The sequence below is a fragment of the Ornithodoros turicata genome, chromosome 10, assembly GCF_037126465.1.
Source record: "Ornithodoros turicata isolate Travis chromosome 10, ASM3712646v1, whole genome shotgun sequence".
NCBI classification, from domain to species: Eukaryota; Metazoa; Arthropoda; class Arachnida; order Ixodida; family Argasidae; genus Ornithodoros; species Ornithodoros turicata.
Genome location: NC_088210.1, coordinates 28,585,240 through 28,604,908, shown reverse-complemented (window position 1 = coordinate 28,604,908; position 19,669 = coordinate 28,585,240). Strand labels below are relative to the sequence as shown.

The following is a 19,669-nucleotide window of genomic DNA, read 5'->3' as shown; positions in this document are numbered from 1 at the left end:
ACTTTAGATAATGACCACATTATTTATTAATTCTCCCTCGTTGAAAACGAAAAGCACGCAAACATAAACCATGTCGACGCACAAAAATATCGTCTATCTAAGCGTATATCAATTAGAAACCCAACCGCAAACTTCTTTTGACAGCGAAACCAGCCTCCCCCCCCCCCCCCCCTCCCGCCGCCACCGCGCACCTTTTAAACTTTTCCTTTCTTCTCGGAGCATATTTCCTTTTGTTTCATCGACTCCCAGTTTTCTTTTTTTTTTTTCCCTAAACCCGATTCTGTCAAAGGCGATTTGCCTTACTTCTCGATTAGCTCTGTACAAAATGAGAGAGGAGAGAGAAGGCCGCGTTATTAATTGATTTTCACAGCCGTCTCCGATTCTGAATCAAGTACCCACTCGCTCATACCACCAGGTACTGGAAAATTTATTCCCTCTTTTTCTTAATTTTTTTTTTATCCCTAATTCCTCTAACATGCATTTGAACTCTAGCATATCAATTCCTTTGCCCTCTCCCTGAATCCACCTTTTTCTAATTTTTCTAGTGCTTTGCCGATTCCTTCGTTTGAGATTAGTTATTCATATCACTGGTATTCTTTTTTCTCTTTCTTTTTTTTTCTTTTTTTCACGGCCGTTCAGATTTTCCTTTTTGTGAAACCGCAAGCCGCTCAATTCTACCACGGGGCTTAATTTCGTTCGGCGGACTTAGACTGTTTGAACAACTTTGCGAATGGAGTTATACGAGGGAGTCGTAATGTGATTTGATGTGCTTTTAATGACCCTCTGTACTTTGACGTCTCATCAGAGAGATCCGCAAAGAATAAAGTGCCGAGCCGCGGTTATTTTGATCGTGGTGATACGGAGGGGCTTATCTCTTTATACGAGGTGCCCGTTTGCTCTCTTTGACCGTTGCTACTTGAAGACATTAATCGCGATTGCAGTTTATCGTGTTTCAACGTGTCGGAGAGTGCACGATAAGTTACGATAAGACACTTTTCTTCTTGTTGACGTGCTTTGCAATGTGCGTCCTGGGCCGACTTTTAGGGTAACTGTGTCAACATTCGTCTGGAAAGTCTTCGGAAAACCCAGGGAAAACCTCAGACAGCACAGCCGGCACCGGGATTTAAACCCGGGGGGTACGTCCCAGTCTCGACGTGACATGGCAAGCCCTATATGCGCCCGCACTCGCATTACGTTGTCCTTCTTGAATTGGCCGAAAGAATTAAAGTCGAAATTGATAAATATGTGACAGAAACACTGTCAGAATAGATAACAGCTATGCTTGGGTCGCACAGTTCTGGTGACTACTATCACCAAGAGGTAGGGACCGTGCCATATTCGTTTACTATGCTTTATCACAGGAGAGTACATGATTAGTAGCTACACAGTGGAACGCTCGTCTAAACCACGTAGTTTCCGTTATATCGCCGCAGGTGTTCACCACATTCGGGCGCACATGCTACGGTTCTCACACAGATAACGTGGGATGCTATGTGGATATGGCACAACAGAGATTTTTACAAGATCGGAAGGTGTTCGCGGGGGGTAACGGTTCCTAAAATACGATGACCCAGCTATATAGGCCCGGTTTCACCAACGCTGGTTAACTTCGAACCGAGATCAGGGGTCGCTAAAACCTGGTAACGCAGAGTTAACGGTTAAATTCAATCTGAGGGACCGCTGATCTCGGTTTCAACGTTAACCGGGGTTAGTGAAACCGAGGCATGCATAGTCGTGTTCACCCTATAAGAACACGGTTGACGTATTATAGTCAAACTCCTTTACAACGAAACTCAGGGGATAGCAAAAAAAAAAAATCGCAGTAAAGGTATTTTCGTTAAAAAGGATGTCCATTATTGGACTTATAGGGCTCCAGCGGGACCGCAAAAAAATTTGCTGTAGTGGTATTTTCGTTAAAAAGGTGTTCGCTATAAAGGAGTTTGACTGTACGTTATAATATATTGTATTACATTTAATATGAAAACAACCCGCGTTAAAAGTAGATATGACCCGGAGAACTTTCACTGCTTGCCGGTACTCCGAAGCAGCTCCGAAACAAAAGGGAAAAGAAAAGAAAAAAAGTGGATTATTCCGGACTTGTGCCGATGCAAGTATCTTGCACCACTTTCCGCCTGCGCTGTACAGGTCGTTGCCTTGCTTAACAAAAGTCCCAAACATAATGCGCGCACTATGCCGTGTTACGAATAAGAGACGCAAGCAAAAAGAATGGGATTCGTTCGTCCCATGGCAGTCATTAGGCAAGGTGGGGGGAGACACAGTCGTTCCGACTCTTTCCAGATCGTGTGTTTTCTTTTTTTCTTTGCTTTTCCGGAAACGCCATTTTTGTTTCTCTATATAATCTGATTTCACTTCTTAAAAAAAAAAAGAAGAACAAAAGAAAGAAAGCAAGGGTCTTCCTCTATGGTTCGTGTTGAACAACGTACGTGAACCTGCGGCAACCCCTTTCTCTCGCACAAATTAACTCTCGCGTGGTGAGCGTATCGTTTATGGAAGTCCATGTTGGAGCGAAAGAAGGATCGGAGGCAATTAGAGAGCAACGATGTTCGTGGCGGAATGCACAGTTCGAAATGCTTTAAAATGCGAACGGCTCTTCCCGTTGCATGCATGGGGTTTCCGTGAATGATTCTGTCGTGTTAAGGAGTCACTATACAGTCACTATATACGAGTGACTGCGCAGTTTAAAAGCGTTTTAATGAAACTTGTGGGTTCCCAGTAAAACGCTTTTAGAATTTCGCGCTTTAAAAAATTTTCGTTCATGTGAGAAACGGGCCAATACTCCAGGTCAAGAAAGACAAGTAATTCCGATCATGAACAACACGACGGAAATTGATCTGTTCTGAGGCTGGAACACAGAATAAACGGCAACACACGCAAGCCTCAATTGCCTAAGAATAACGCAGCATAAAGACAGTCAACAGCAATATGAAGGAAATATCCTATCGCTCTTGTCCTGGAAATTGCTTCCATCGATGCCGGGACATCCTTATCGGAACGAGAGTGCGTTATCGGCGTCGGTACCTCACTGGCTAGCCAAGTGGTGTATAGCTCTAACGGTTTCTGTTCTGATAAGAATTCAACCACTTTCGCTTCCTCGCTGCTATAACGTCAATTCCCTATTGCAAATGCATAGATTCCAAACATATTGTCACGGTGTCACATGTCTTCAACTGCTGCAACCAGAGTGTCGAACCGCTTTGTTTCGGGTTCAGGTTCGGCCATAAAGGTTCAGTCCCGGTTCAGCTCCGGAGTTCACATATATCGGTTCGATTAACCGGTTCAGAGGCTGTAAACCGCCTCGGAACCGGTTCGAGGTTCTAATATGACGCATAAAATGATATATAGCCACTAAAAATTATACAAGATCTCTTAGTTACGTTTTTATGCATTTATTTCTGTTTTTCGACCAACATAAACCCCCTTTCATCCCTTCCCCGAGCGGCGTGCCGCCAATCTAGGCAGGCAGACCACTCGAATCCCCAACTCACCACAAACCAACCCGAACTGAACCGAACCGGTATCCCGAACCGGTAACCTAAGTTTTTATATCGGTTCGGTTCCGGTTCAGCCCCAAGATGGCGCTAGTAGTTACGGTTCAGTTCCAGCTAAAAATTACGGTTAATTCCGGTTTTCGGTTTCGGTTCCGGTTTAGGTTCGACGCTCTGGCTGGAACTACCTAAGCACCATCGCCGCATATTGGTTGTCGAAGAATATTAGGTCTCGAAGCCACGGAATCCTCGCAATTGAAGTTTTACACGTGCTTGTCCGATAAAAGTGATTCAGCAAAAAAAAAGAAAAAGAAAACTTCAGGTGGTGTTCTGTAGCCCGTTCAAGGAACTCTGCACCTGCATCCCTCCTGCCACCCCTTTAGCTCTTCCGTTCCCTATCTTTTTAATCCTATTTTGAGCAGCGTTGAGGAATTTCGAATAAATAATCTTATGGTGCAGTTCTACTTTATCGCCGCTTGACACCTTCGCTTGCTGTTGCTTTGCTTGCTGTTGCTTCGGAGCTCGGAGTTATCGCATGTACTTTGACTTACTTCTTCTTCTTCTTCTTCCTACCTGTAAATCTACTTCAATTACCTTCTTCTTCCTCCTCTTGTTATTAGTAACTGTCGGTATACTGCTCTTAAACAAGCTTGTGGGAGTCTTGTTTTGTTTCCGCGAGGGGGATCTCTGTGGATTCCTGCTCCTCTATTGCCGAGCGGTCTGTCTGCCGGTGTGACGGCATGCTGCTCGGGGGAGGGGGATAGCGCGGGGGATAGCGTTCTCGACCGAGTTCACCGGGAACTGAGGCGACATTTTTCTTACAGCGTGTGAGGAAAACACGGGGAAAAGACCCAGACAGAAACAGCCGGGGTCGGGATTCGAACAGGTATGCCGCTGCTACATCGCACTTTCCACGCGACGCTTCGGCAAAGGAGAGAAAGCCCTTATTTCGTTTCCGTGCTCTTTCTGTGGGAAGACTTCTACGGAATCAATCGTCTAAATGAAGCATTTTTTCGACGAAGGCACGGCGGTCAATTGGCTAATTAAAAGAGAGCGGGGAGATAAATGTAACACGCAGCTGCGGCGAGGAGGTCTTAACCTTGCACTCGAAAAAGTACAACGTTCTACCCTCGCGGGGAATAATTCATGAACGAGTTCAGGCGGGTTCAAACGTGTCTTTGTTCCTACGTTGTCCAATTGGCAATTAAGTAATTGGAGCTGCCGAGTTCCGTGAAGTTTGGCGCAGGTGCCCTTCGGGTAAATGCAAAGCCGTACAATTGAATAAATAGGCATTAAGACTTTTTTTTCTTTTCATTTTTTCACTGAACGTGATGAACATGCGAAGAAATATAGCGAGATATTGTAATTCAAGATATCTGCTAGTATTTTTTTATTAAAGCAGGTGTGGCCTGTTTCTTTTGGTAGACATTCGACTGCAAAGTACTACTTTCCGAGCGCGTCCCCTATGAGTTAATGTACGTTCGTGCGCGGTGGGGAGGGGGGGGAGAGGGTGACGTAGCGATTCCAGCGGTCTAGCGTACAATCGTTGCGACGGGCTGAGATGTAGTAGTAGATGTAGTCCCTAACTGCGTACAAACTCCCGTGCGTTTAGTCCCGAAAGGGGACTGATCCTTGCGGCAGCGCACCGTAGTCCCCAAATGGCTCTTTTATTATTACTATTATTATCAGAGTCTGTACACTCTGTACAAAGGTGGATAAGACTGTAGAAATACGTGCTCATACAGTTTACAGTCGCATTATAGTCACAACTACATAGACTACACTGGTCGAGGGCTTGTCTTACCACCTTCGGTGAACCACATGGTAAGGTGTCCTCTCACAGATCCCAAGGTCGCGGGCTCGAGCCCGGCCAAGAGCACCATATATGTTTGGTAAAAGTGTACAAGGTGCTCAGACACATCCGCGAGGTTAAGATTGAGTACGAGGTGCCATGTGCTACAGTTTCGGCGCATGTGTGCGATAGTAAGGGATACGGACCTCCTCCATGCACATAATTATCTCTCTGACGTAAAATCCAGAGCAAGTACTAATACTGTTAGTCTTGGGGACATGCAACCCGAAAGCCGGCACCTGAAAAAGACAAAAAATGAGCAGTTACTGTGCCGCTATAACGCGAAGGCAAATGGCGAATTTCCCCATTCATCATCATCGGTTTATCGTCCTCATTTACCTATTGTTCTAACGCGAAGGAGATAAAATATCCCAACACAAATTGGCTGCATTTTAATGCTTTAGCATTCGAAGCCCCATTTTGAAGAAAAGCCGGCGTCGTATAGCGGCATAGCGGGGTAAGCAAGGTGTCCCTGTACAGCGCGGCACGTGACGAAGAACAGCGAATCAAACTGCACCCCGCAAGCTGATTCGCTCTTCTCTGTCACGTGGAAGCGCGGAGCTCGTCAGCTGGAGCTGGAGTAGTCGTCAGTTGCGCCTCGTCTCTGGACGTGTTCAGACGTGTCTCGTGCGTTCTCTGAAAGTTATGGGAGCGGCTGAGCTTGTGTCTCATGTCATGTGGCAGTTTAAACTGCAATGTTTTCCAAAGGATCGCGGACCTTCTACTCGTCAAAATACTAGTCCAAGTGCATAAAAATATAAGAAGCATAAGAGAAGCAATTATAAGCAAGACGAACGTCTAATGCTAACACATTGTCATATCGCATTAATTACATTAATCGCCCTAATTTTTTTCTTTTGCTTGGGGGAAGGGCATTGTGCTAAACGCGTTCAAATGTGGTAGCTTTATAAGGCAGTCGTTTGCGGTACACTTTTGGTCACGTGGTTCCATAAAGTACAGACGCACCAACACGGTTGTTTATCCGCTATAGCTTTAATGTTAATTGTCGCTGCAGTACATTGAGTCGTCATTATTATCAGATTACTTCTTTTTCGACGTAACCTCTTTCTTACAGCTGCTTCCATCGCATCAATTTGCATCCAGGAAGCACAGTAATAATGTCCCGTTCCCGGTAACCTGAACCCCGATATCCAGGTACGGAACAATCTCGCTTCTCGTATTTGAAAAGAGGGAGAGAAGGTAAACACGCAAAGTAAAAAGCTGATCGCGGGGGGGGGGGGACGGGATGAAAAAGTCCCGACCTCCTATTCGATGTAATTCCCAAGGCAGTCATCCGTCTTGCTGCTTGGAATGGCTTAATGACCCAGCAATGGACGACCTAGGTATTAAAAATTTTCACCTTGTACCTGCTCCTTTTTGTTGCCAGTTTTGGAGCTGTTTTATTTTCCCCTTCGCTCTTTCTCTCTCTCTCTCTCCTTCTCCGTTTCCTCTCACTCCACTCACTCAAAGTATTTACCACTCTGATTTCACCATCTATCTATCTATCTATCTATATGGGCCGACGATGGTCTGCGAACAATAAGCGATAATTAAAAATCAATATTATGTTAATAGCTTTAATAAGCACTGCCGCGAAAGGGCGGAAAAAGAAAGTACAAGACCCCTAATCACTTCGCTCGACGATCTAACGTTATTCGAGATGAGTTTCTTATACAGCTGGGCGAAAAAGAAGGGAAAAAGTACTAAGTACTTTTACTTTCTTTTTTTTTTTTTACTTCTTCTTCTTGTTGGTTGCGCGACGTTTTGGAAGAATGATTACGTCGTAGGAGGTTGGTTCACCCCAAAAGATCGGGAATTATTCGCGAAGAAAAAGAAGAAGAAAGGAATCTGACAAACAAGATTAATATGGTGCAAATATCCAATATAGCGTTTTTTTCTTCTTGTTCTTTTTGGTTGCTTGTTACCTCAGTATAACTTGTTCTAATTGCGCAGTTTGCGCGTTACGTGATTGTGCTATAAATTGGCAGCGGAACGAACGCGAAATAATTTTGTTTCGCGTGTAGCCTTGATTAGTAATATATTGTACATATTGTACACGCGTACTCGTTCAGGAAAGAAGAAAGAATAACAAATTGGGGAGTAATTACACCTTCATGGTCCTTCAAGTTGCAATTACTACCCCTTTTTAGCCCCCTGACCCTAAAATTTATTCCTTAGCGCAATACTCCCGAGACTTCAAAATAAATGTCCATGCAAAAGCGTTGTGGCGATGCATCTGGTTCCCAAAAGCGACTAAAGTTCCCTTTGCTCCCTAAAGCTCCTTTTTTTTCCCTTGAGTGTTTTTTAGTGTTTCTACAGCAGTATTCTGTCAAGTCCCACTCTGGAGTCAAGCGCCTCCTTCTGTTATACATCGTATACCATTCACCTGAACGTGGAGTCGGTATAACTCATTCGACTATAAGCATATATTAGACTGAGGGGAAAAAAAAGGAGCAAATTAGGGAGCAACTATACAGCTTATGGTCCCATACGTTTTTGTCCCACGTTATGTTGCTGATTGTTGATTGCGAATAATAAAATTAATTATTATTATAAGTTGCAATTATTCGCCATTTTAGACCACTGACAATAAAATTTATTCTACAAATATATAGTTCTTAAACTTCATATAAACCCGTGCATTCAACCGGGAAGCGACGAATGCTTGAGGCAAGAGATTTAGTCCCCCAAAGGACTAAGACCGCTCTCTCTCTCTTTCTCTCTCTCTCTCTCTCTCTTTTTTTCTTGAAGTACCCAGACTCTAAAAACAGAACTTCACCGCGTAGCACCCTGTGCTTCAACCATTGCCACGAATGACAGGGTTATCGCCTCTGATTCGAAGGCAGAGTGTGTGTGTGTGTGTAGGGGGGGCGTACACCTTTTTGTGTCAGTTTGGATATAGTATGATAATTGTCCCAAAAAGGCGTATGCCCCCTCCAGAGGCGCTAACCCTGTCGGCAATGGCTGGCGCACATGGGCGGTGAAGTTCTGTTTATACACTCTTAAAAATGAACTTCACCGCATAGCACGCTCCTAGCCAACCATAACCTCGAATGATATCGTCATCTGCCCTGATTTGTTGAAAACGGGAGGCGTACGCCTTTTTTGTGACACTTATGCTGTTCATAATTGTCACAAAAAGGCGTACGCCTCCCGTTTTCAACAAATCAGGGCAGATAACAATATCATTCCAGGTTATGGTTGGCTAGGAGCGTGTTATGCGGTGAAGTTCATTTTTAAGAGTGTAGAGTGTAGCGTATATATACTCCGCCGACGAGAAAGGGCGAGATAAATTATCTAAATTTAGATTTTCTGTACATTTAAACTTATGGCGCTTATTTTGTAGACAAAACCATTATTGTCAAGCTCATAACATAACGAAAAACAATCTTAAGAACAATTATCGCGATGTCGATTTATTCAAACTTCTGTATCAGAAAAAAAATGTCGGTGCAGTCTTGATGCACAAGGTGGTTATTACGATTTAAACCTAACCAAACTTAGTCAGTGATTAATACCCACTTTGTACACTAAACGGCGTTCCTCGAAATCCATCATCCATGCGTGCTATACTTCCGATGATATATATTCTTCGTCATCCACTTCCACATACTCTGAATAAAAAACCTCTCCATAAAGCCTGCTCATCTTTACTTGCCTCCAAAAATTCGGTAGTTTCTCGTGGAAACCTAAAGTATGTGCTTAACCCTTTCGGAAACAATAATAAAAGCGTGTCACCCCCTTTTCGTTCTGACATAATTACTCCTAAATGCGAAGGAGGTGATGCCATTTTTCAGTTATTAAAGTCGACAACTACGAGATAACCATCTCGAGCCCGGGAGCTCGAAGATATACCATTTGCACCATGGGTCGTCATTAAAAGCCTTCAACCTGCCGAGTACGTCTTTTCTTGCACTGGCGAATGTTGCGTACGGAAAAGGGGGACCCGAATCACAGCTCTAATGACTGTGAAAGATGACTTTTGGAGTAGTGTATAGTCACTGGACCTGTGAAAAGAACAAAAAAAAAAGTGTTCGAATTATGAAAAATAAGAGGGCGAGAAAAAAAAACACACGATACTTCGTCGTCGATAATTATGACCTGTCGTCGACGACGAAGTGAGACTTTGAACGAGGAGGATTTTTGGGAAATTGTTCGTCTGTTTTTGTTTCTGTCGTCTGCTAACAGTGTGTGTGTGCGCGCGATCGGGGGGGAAATGTTCACCATTTGTTTTTCAGCTTCTTGGCTCGCGCATGGAGAGGGGACAGTGCGGGTAATTTTGGAGGGGCGTGAAGAGGAACTGGTAATGACTTTGAGGTCCTTCTTTTTGCGTGATAACCTCGCCAGAACTTTAACTCAACGCGCTTCGCCTTGACGAGCTCGCTGCGTTGATGTAAATGGGGGCACGTTGGATAGAGGTAGCATATCGTGGAGGAGCACGATTGGAGGAGAAGCCAAACAACCAGGCGTGACGTCACTTCGACTCACGTGTTTGTTTCCTGTTTCTTTGCAGACTGCACCTTATCGTCTACACTTTTTTCAATTTAGACGGAAATCAAATGACCACTGTCAGGTGCTTGTTTCCGCATGTTGCCTTTAAATCAGGATGGGTTCCAGCTGGTTCTCAGAATAATTATCGAGGGCCCTAATCGACGAAGTGACAAAAAAAATTATCGCATTCATACTCCAAGGCAATTTGAGCAAAGAAAAAAAAAAAAACAAGAAACGGCGCAGGTGTGCAGTATATAGAGGGGCTTGACCGGTCGAAACCACAAACACGGCGAGAAGCGTGTTTCAATGGCCTATACGTAATCAGTTCAACTTCGTTATTTCAAGGTGTAGTTTGGCAAACAGTGTCGCTACAAAACGCAACGCAACGCAACGTGCCCTCGGGTGTCACAGGTGGTCCGTTCTGTCTTCTTTAACCATTTTGCAGAGGATCGGTACAAGCACGTTTTTGAGACAGATATTGAGTGTTTCACCATTTTTATTTTACGCATTATATAGAGACGCTCGTTTTTGAACATCTGCAAGCTGCAGATAAATCGTACAGGACCCGCATATCTCGTGACCATCTTGCTGTCTCCGTATACGCAGAGTTTTAATAGTCAAACTGTCACATCGATCCTGAAGGAAAAAGCGGCCTTGCATTAATGTACTCGATCGTGCCTAAGCCGTGGTTAATCGCTGTCGTATAGGAGACGGTCTGCAGGAGTCGCCCAGATAAAGAAGGAATGATTGCCGCTAACGTTATACGTGATAGGCAACCACTTGCACGTGCGTAGTTATTTTTGTGGACCTCTTTCATTTCTTTTTTCTTTGCGGAATAGCAAGCCGACGTCCCGTTTTGCTGACTTTTCCTCCCCTTCTTTTCTCTATTTTTTCTATTTTTTAATCCCGTGTTAGCGCCGCGAAGCAACTGTGTCTATGAGCGGCGTACAGACGTAGACAGATGGAGAGAGGACAGCAGGAACACTCTTAAAAATTAACTTCACCGCATAGCACCCTCATAGCCAACCATCATCTCGAATGATATCGTTATCTGCCCCGATTTGTTGAGAACATAGGAGGCGTACGCCCTTTTTTGTGACACTTACGCCGTTCATACTTGTCACAGAAAAGGCGTACGCCTCCCGTTTTCAAGAAATCGGGGCGTATAACGATATCATTCGAGATTATGGTTGGCTAGGAGCGTGCTCTGCTGTGAAGTTTATTTCTAAGAGTGAAGGAGTGGGGGGGACAGGGGGATTAGTATGCGTCCTGGGCCGACTTCAGGGGGAACTGTACCGACATTCGTCTGGAAAGTCTTCGGAAAACCCAGGGAAAACCTCAGACAGCGCAACCGGTGACAGGATTCGAATCCGTGTCACCTCCCAGTCTCGGCGTGGACTACTCGGCGTGGACTACTCGTGGACTACTCGGTGGACTACTCGGCGTGGCCGCTATTCTACGGGAGCTATGGTCCTCTTTGTTCTAATAAATATACCCCCCCTCCCCATTACAAATCTGACTTGTCAGGGCTCCATCAGTTAAAGAGGACTATAGGTACACTAACAAAATAGTATATCGTGGATAGTTGTACAGTCAAACTCCTTTACAACGAAACTCAGGGGACAGCAAAAAAAAAAAAAATTGCAGTAAAGGTATTTTCGTTAAAAAGGATGTCCATTATTGGACCTATAGGGCTCCAGCGGGACCGCAAAAAAAATTGCTGTAGTGGTATTTTCGTTAAAAAGGTGTTCGCTATAAAGGAGTTTGACTGTATGTAGTTCCGATTCGCTATATAGCGCCACTCACGTAAACATGCACTGGCACCGACGTCACCGAGTTTTTATATGGCAGATGTACAGAGTATTCGTATTATCTCAACGTGAATTCGGGAAGCGACGGCCGAAAGCTAGATCGCGGCTGGACTTCGGGAAGGGCGAAGTTTTACAGCGACCACGAAGAGTTTGGTCCGTGGAACGATTAATCTTAGAGGGGGGGTGAACCAAGAATCTGTCGGGGCCTCCGTCAATGCCTGATAATGATCCGTGGGACCATTTTGCTCAGCTCCATTTGAAAGAAGCCTTCCAGATTCTTTTCTTCGGGTCCTTTTTTCGCGGATGGATCCCGAATTTCAATGGAAGAAATTCGGGCGAAGCCTCGCGCCAAACGCCATAGCGTCAAAGCACGCCGTGCTCTGCTGGGGTGGCGTGTGCGTGTGGTGGTGTTTGCGATGTGCTATGCTATGTGAGTTGCACTTCCATGTGAGATATTTGTCACGACCGCAGTGTGTCTGACGTTTCTTCCGACGTTCTTACTACTTCTACAGGTTACTTCTCCTGTGGTGTTTGATTATGTATGTGCTTCTACTGTGCAAGTAGTATTGTCGTGTGCGTTATATGCCTCGTATTTCTTTCTTGCTCTGACATGCTAACAATACTCTAAGACTCTATTCACCCTTAAAGCAGAACTTCACCGCATAGCACGCTGAAGGCCAACCATTCACTCTTAGAAATGATGGTGGTGGTGGTGGTTGTAATGGTGAAAGGGCACGCCGTTGTCGGCCTCACCCAGGTGGGCAACGACACGACTGACGCCCTGGGGGAATGTGCGTCCTGGGCCGACTTCTAAGGGAACTGTGCCGACATTTATCTGAAAGCGTCTGAGGAAAACTTAACAAAAACCCCAGACAGCACAGCCGGCACCGTGATTCGAACCCGGGTACCTCCCAGTCTCGAACTCTTAGAAATGAACATCACCGCATACAGAACGCTCCTAGCCAACCATCATCATATGAGATCGTTATCTTCCCTGATTTGTTCAAAACGGGAGGTGTACGCCTTTTTGTGCGTGACACTTATGCTGTTCATAATTGTCACACACAAAAAAAGGTGTACACCTCCCGTTTTCAACAAATCAGGGAAGATAACGACAGCATTCGAGATGATGGTGGGCTAGGAGCGTGCTATGCGGTGAAGTTTCATTTTTCAGAGTGTTGCACAGAATGACACCTTTATCACTGCTGATTTGTGGAGAGCGCGGAGCGTACGCCTTGTTGTAACAATTAACATAACTGCATAAGTGTCATAAAAAGGTAGTGGCAGTGGCCCTGCTGTAAATTCAGGGTCTGGGGATTAAAGTGGGGAGTAACTGTAATTCACGGGACTACACTCTGTACACGCTGTAGGTGTTGCTAAATTCACTCCCTTTTTCTTCTTCCTCTTTTTTTCTTCTTTCGTTTCTTGTCCTGTTAAGTGTCACAAAAGCCGTACAAAAAAGCCGTACGCCTCTCGTCTAGATGATGATTGGCTAGGAGCGTGCTATGCGGTGAAGTTCATTTTTAAGAGTGTACACACACTCTCAGAACAGAACTTCACCGCACAGCACGCTCTGCGCCAACCATTGCCACGAATGATAGGGTTACCGCTTGTGATTCGAAGAGAGAGGTGGGGCATAAGCCTATTTTGTGTCAATTATCATACATCCAAATTGACACAGAAAGGCGTATACGCCCCCCATTTCTCTTCGAATCAGAGGTGATTACACTATCATTCGCGGCAATGCATGGTTGACGCTCAAAAGAACCCCAGTGGTCGAAATTATCCGCAGTCCTACACTCTAAGAAAAAAAAAAAAAAGGAGTAAAACTGTGAGTAATTGCAGCTTCTACTCCCATAGTCTGCAATTACTCCCCATTTTAGTCCCCTAACCCGGCATTTGGTCCCGACATTTACTCCACAGGACTGCAAATTGTCACTGAACTTCGCGAATGGTCTCCTGAATGCAACAGTCTACGTAAATATGTGCCGTTGGTCAATTTGAACGACGCAAGGCTGTATAACTCGGACAACGTAGCAATTTTCCTCCCACACAGAGTAAGAAACAGTTAGCGCATCTTTCTTCGCAAATTGTGCCCTAGTATGGCGCAAGATTTTATATCACTCGATATATCACGGTTGACGGTTTGCTTCAAAGTATTTTCATTGTTGCACACCAATTATGTACCTGGGACTCTTACAACAGCGCGTGAAATGCAGTCTCCACTCTGTGACATTCATTTACTCCCGTGCATTTACTCCCGAAAGGGACTATTTTTTGTGGCAATGCATTTAGTCCCCAAAAGGAGTAAAAGTACTCCTTTTTTTCTTAAGAGTGTACCCTGCGGCACGTGCAACATGTCGCGCCACACTGGGCAGACAAACCTTACGTGTATCACGCCGCCATTAATATTCTTCTTCTTATTATTATTATTATTTCGTACCTTGTGTGCTTCGTACGCTTTGTGTACGCGTTTTTTTCTTCCCCTTTCTCCTTCTCTTTTATTGTTATACATTTGTGTGCCTCCGTAAAAGACAAATATATTGCATAAATAACCAAGACTGATAGCTGATGAGTAGCCCAAATCATCGTCATTAACGTAAGTGTTGCTGTGGGGCAGTGGTTGAGTGGAAGCCTGGAGAAAGAGCGCGTGCCTTGTGGTGAGGAGGTTTCGCCGTGAAGGGCCCTTGGATAGGCAAAATCAATCCGCCGACACCGACAAATCACTGTGGCTTCTCCCATTAGCGTAGTCGGCTCGCGTCGTAGCCTATCATCATCTTGACTCATTATCATAATTATCGTCAATACAGTATAGCGATGCAAAATCTGATAAACATTCAGAGATCAAGTGATTTTTTTGTGATAACGTTCGGTAAATGTCTTCTCGCTATTCATTGCCAAGCCTCCGTACCTAGTATTTTTTTTTATCCTTTCACGATGTATAATGGGTGTCTGTGTACATAAACACTCCTTGTTTTTCCTTTTTTTTTTTTTTTTTTGCTCCGCGGACTCAACTAAAAGGTCTAATAACAGTATTAAAAAGGCTGCTTGAGAGACACTCATCCGACACAGTGTTTTGAGTCGACTGCAATCCCCTGAAACGGTGCTTCCCCTTTGGCATGGTGTTTTTGGAGAATACACCCATTTAGAGGAATGTTTCACAATTGATTTTTTTTTAGTTTAATTTGAAACTTGTACCGCAAAGTTGTGTGGCATACACCCTTAAAAATGAACTTCACCCCATAGCACGCTCCTAGCTAACCATCATCCCGACTAACATCGTTCTCGCCTGTGATTTCTCGAGAACAGGAGGCGTGCGGCCTTTTTGTACCCATTATGCACTCAAAATGGAGTACCAAAAAGGCGTATGCCTCCCGTTTTCAACAAATCAGGGGCAAGAACGATGCCATTCGAGATAATGGTTGGTTAGGAGCGTGCTATGAGGTGAAGTTCATTTTTAAGAGTGTACGGCTAGACACTAATTAAGTCATTAATTAAGTAAGACTATTTCTTAACTTGCTATCCCTTGTGTCATTGACGTGTTCCAGTGTAATGCATTCAATAGTGTTTCATAGTGTTCTATTCCCTTGTTTTGATTTTGTTTGTATTCACTTGTTGTTGTTGTGTATTCAGTTGTAACCCACTCCCTTCTTCAATGCCTTACCTCGAGGGTAATAATAAATAAATAAAGACATGCACAGACTCAAAGAAATGAACCCTTTATTGTTTGCGCATTATTCTGATTCCCAAATCACCTTCCAAGTCAAAACTACCAACAAATTTTCATTGTATCCTGCAGCACATCATCTGATTCCAGCGTAATTTCGTGCCGCAAGTTTTTTTTTTTTTTAATAAAGACAAACGGACCACAAATAGACGTTCATTTTCTGGAAAAGAGCGACCTCAAAATACCGTCGCATGGGGCACGTGCATTCTCCGAACTCCGGGCTCGGACCCGGGGCCGCTTCGGAGGCGGTGCCTGCAAGGGGCGGAACCCTTTGAAGCCGTGCGCGCGCGCCAGGGTTTTGTCCCAGCCCGAACCCTTCCAATTCGACGGCGGCCGATCATCTCCGTTCTTTATAAGGCTTTCGCGATCGCCGCCCCGTTGAAACATAACCCCTTTCCTTTCAGATTTAGTGCCATGCAAGAGCGGTTAAGGAAGTACATGCGGGGAGAAAAAAAATCGCAGGTCGTGTTCTGAGCGAGAAAAAGAAGAACGAAATGAAAGAGGCATTAGAAACTCTTACGATCTGGACATATTGGGTGTATTTTCTCGTACTCGAGTCATTCGTCTTCAACAGAGAAGTTTCTTCATAATATGTATGCTAGTGTGTACGGTTGATATATGTGCTTTGTCACATAGGGGGCAAAGGGAGAGTCAAGTTTGCCTTTCGCTTTTGTGCAGCGCGAAATTTCTTTAGCGCGATGTCTATTCTTTGTTGCAGGGTGCCACTGAACGGGTATAAGGTGCGTGTAGAACTTATGGAGTCGTGCTCTTAGTACTGCTCGACGAATTGATTTATTTAAGAAGGAACGGAAAAATGGTACTCAAACAGATTGATTGATTGATTTGGGTTTATGTATTATGCTCCACGTATCCACCTGTGTCCGTGAGCACTTCGCAAAGGCTCAGCTGGTTCAACTGATGTTTGTAATATGTACTCCACTTGTTAGTTCACAATTCGTCAACTTGTAGTGCGACCGTTCTTCCTAACACTCACTACATCACTACACGTTCGTTCCCTATATCATCATTACTTATTTGTTGTTGTTGTTCTTCTTCTTCTTCCTAACTTGACCCCTCATGTAATCTTTTCACTTCTAGATTATTATTAATGTTTACCGCAGCCGTAGCTAAGTTTATCGAAATTAACTATAACAAAATTGTATTTGCTGCTTTCTTTTACTTATTTGATGTACGTGCTGCATTCGGTTAACTCAAGTCTATGTCTATTTTTTTAGTCTTATAGTATACCCTAGTCAGACGGCACACTTAATGACAATTACGTACTGCATAATTGCCACAAAAAAGGCGTACGCCTCCCACTTTCAACAAATCAGGGGAGAGAACGATGTCATTCGAGATGATGGTTGGTTAGGAGGTGAAGTTATTGCCGTGCGGCTATTGTATTACTTATAGAATCGAGTCGTGTCACAAAATATAACGGCGATTTTTAGGAAGGAGCTCACGATAACAGTTCCGAAGATATGATAAGCCAATCGCCATATGTTTCTTTGAAGCGGATGACGTCACATCGCGCTATAAGCTTCGATTTCATAGCTACCTTCGCTATTGGTTTATTTGCGTTTTATAATCGTAGATTCACCCTCACCTCATTGAATATCGCGTTCATCGATTCACAGATACGAGCACATATACACATTCAGCAAATGTTAGATCGACCGATGAAAAATCACCCGTCCGTGATAAATGATTGGGTGACAGATGACTGCATCTAATCACTGGAGGCATCTTTGACGCAAGCTTTATCGATGTCGTGTCGGAATCTTGAAGTTGCTCCGGGCCATTTTGTTTGCTTCGTCTTGCGTCATCTTTACTCCTTACGAGGAAGATGGTGGCAAAATGCACCCATTCGTTGCACGACTGCTTTTTTTTTTTAATTCCTCGTTATCGCCGCGAAGCAACTGTGGCTATGAGCGGCGTACAGACGCGGACAGATGGAGAGAGGACAGCAGGAAGGAGTGGGGGACAGGAGGGTTAGTATGCGCCCTGGGCCGACTCCAGGGGGAACTGTGCCGACATTCGTCTAGAAAGTCTTCGGAAAACCCAGGGAAAACCTCAGACAGCACAGACTGTGGTAGGATTCGAACCCAGCACCTCCCAGTCTTCAGCACGGCCTTGGCTACCACGGACGAGCGCTGCCCTAGCGGAAAATGAAGAAACTAACGTTACTATGGGCAGTACTTACTTTTATCTCCATATTACTTTCTGGTACTTCAAAGAGGCTCCAACAGTGTACCCAAAATATTTCTCCAAATCTTGGCTGTTCCGACTGTTGCTGTATACGTAAGTATTTCATATCTGTTTCTACTTTTCTACTTTGAGCATGCGCTGTAAACTGATGATGCCAGTCTATAATAATAATAATAATAATAATAATAATAATAATAATAATAATAATAATAATAATAATAATAATAATGAGAATAATAATAATATCTTTATTACCGTGTACAAGAACAGCCAAAGCCTTGGTGCTGGCGCACAATAATAATAACAATAAAACGAAAAAGAATACGTCTTGTCCTTTTTGGGAGTAGATTGATTGCCACAACCATATGCGACGTATAATGGTTGCATCTAATGCAGGGTACTTTGGGTACCATCTGGAGCGCTGTGGAGTAACTTGCAGGGGACTAAAATGGACAGTAACTGCGACATATAAGGGACTAGAAACTGTAATTACTAATTAGTGTACCCTTCTTTTTGAGAGCCTATTTCATACCTATATGAAACCTACCATACCATACCTATTTCATACCTATATTGAGAGCCTATTTCATACCTATACACCGAGTACCTGCGGTACTCGGTGATGATTGACCAATGATTGATGGGTCATTACTCTGAGCCATTCTAGAAATCGGGTCTTCTGCAGTAGTGTACCCGTCACCTCATTATGTAACATTGATGACATCAAGGGGGCTTTGCTTACGAAAGAATAGATTAAGAAATAGAATCATTATGGGGTTAATTAACGAACGCAACTTCCGGGAACTAGTACAGAGTTAAACTATGCATGCATTAGATACACCCACGTCGACATATTCAGCTGCATTTTCCCGCTACACTATGGGATAAGATCAATAAACGTTCAGCGGTTTGTTATAGCGGAAGCCTTCTGCTTCTACCTTTAAAAAAAAAAAGGGAGAGTAGAATGATCCGAGACAGCTTCGTAAAAAAAAAGACAAAAAAAGGAACGCAAGTTTGAAAAACTCCGATCAATTTCCGAAGTTAATTATTGCTGAGATTAACGCCAGACACAATTCAAGTACCACGTAGACAGGGAAAAAAGCGTAGGTTGCTAAAGCTCTTTTATGCACCTTAATAGGATACAGAAATGCTCACGCTATCCTGGCAGAAGTTGGTAATTCTGAATTGCACTAGGAAGTAGATTGCAGGAGTCGTCGATAAACCGTTTAGTGCTATATCTGAACGACGTGAGGGATTCAGATTATATGGTGAAGGTGTTACCAGCTCCGCATGTGAATATATTCGCAACTGAAATATCTCTCTCATTGAGAAGCCTTTAAGTATTCCCTTTCTTTCTTTTCTCTGCTACCATATGAAGGGAGTGCATCCTTCCGAGAAGTTCGATTGGAAGTTTCTTCTGTATTTTTGTTTATTAGCACTTATAAGGGGGGGAAAACGGTGGCGGGGTCTTCAACGGTGAAAAGGGAAGGAGAGACGCGTATTCCTCAGACTGGCGAGGTCACCCTTTGTTGGAGGTCGTTCTTCCTTTATCCAGCACCAGGTGGTGCTGCTTGAGCGACGAACCCCGCATTCGCCAACCCGCCCCCCGTATTCTTAAGATCTCCATTCGTAAAGGGCACCCAGGTTGATGTGCATAGGGTCGGTGTATTCACTTCCAGGCATCCAAATCCTTCGCCCGCCGTCTGCGAGTGTCGTCTGCAATGTGGCGTGACGTCACCGTCGTCTGTTTGGAATCCCCAAAATGCGTGCTAGCAGACGGGGAGGAATGACAACGATGGCTGCGGGTATGCGAACGCGGAAAGGGTGCAGATGTATGCACGGGGCCTCTGCAACACACAGCCAACGTGCAGCAGAATATCCAGAAGCAGATGAGTGTCGAGTATGGAGCAGAATCTCTCCGTACTGAAATCCTCCACTTTCATTTGTGGCACTTTCCTCTGCAATGTGAAGTCAGGCAGTTTGACAGAGTTCACAGGTGGTTAACACAAATGTGCAACGAACACTGTAAGATTGCGTAATTTGGAGAAATGTGTGTACTAAAATTTTGCTCGGT

At 44.2% G+C, this 19,669-nt stretch overlaps 1 long non-coding RNA gene across 2 annotated transcripts in view; it reads right to left on the bottom strand.

The window, feature by feature from the left end:
- The window catches only part of LOC135369702 (uncharacterized), a 181,939-nt gene that overhangs the window by 19,093 nt on the left and 143,177 nt on the right, over positions 1-19,669 (bottom strand). The gene's annotated exons all lie outside the window — the stretch shown is intronic.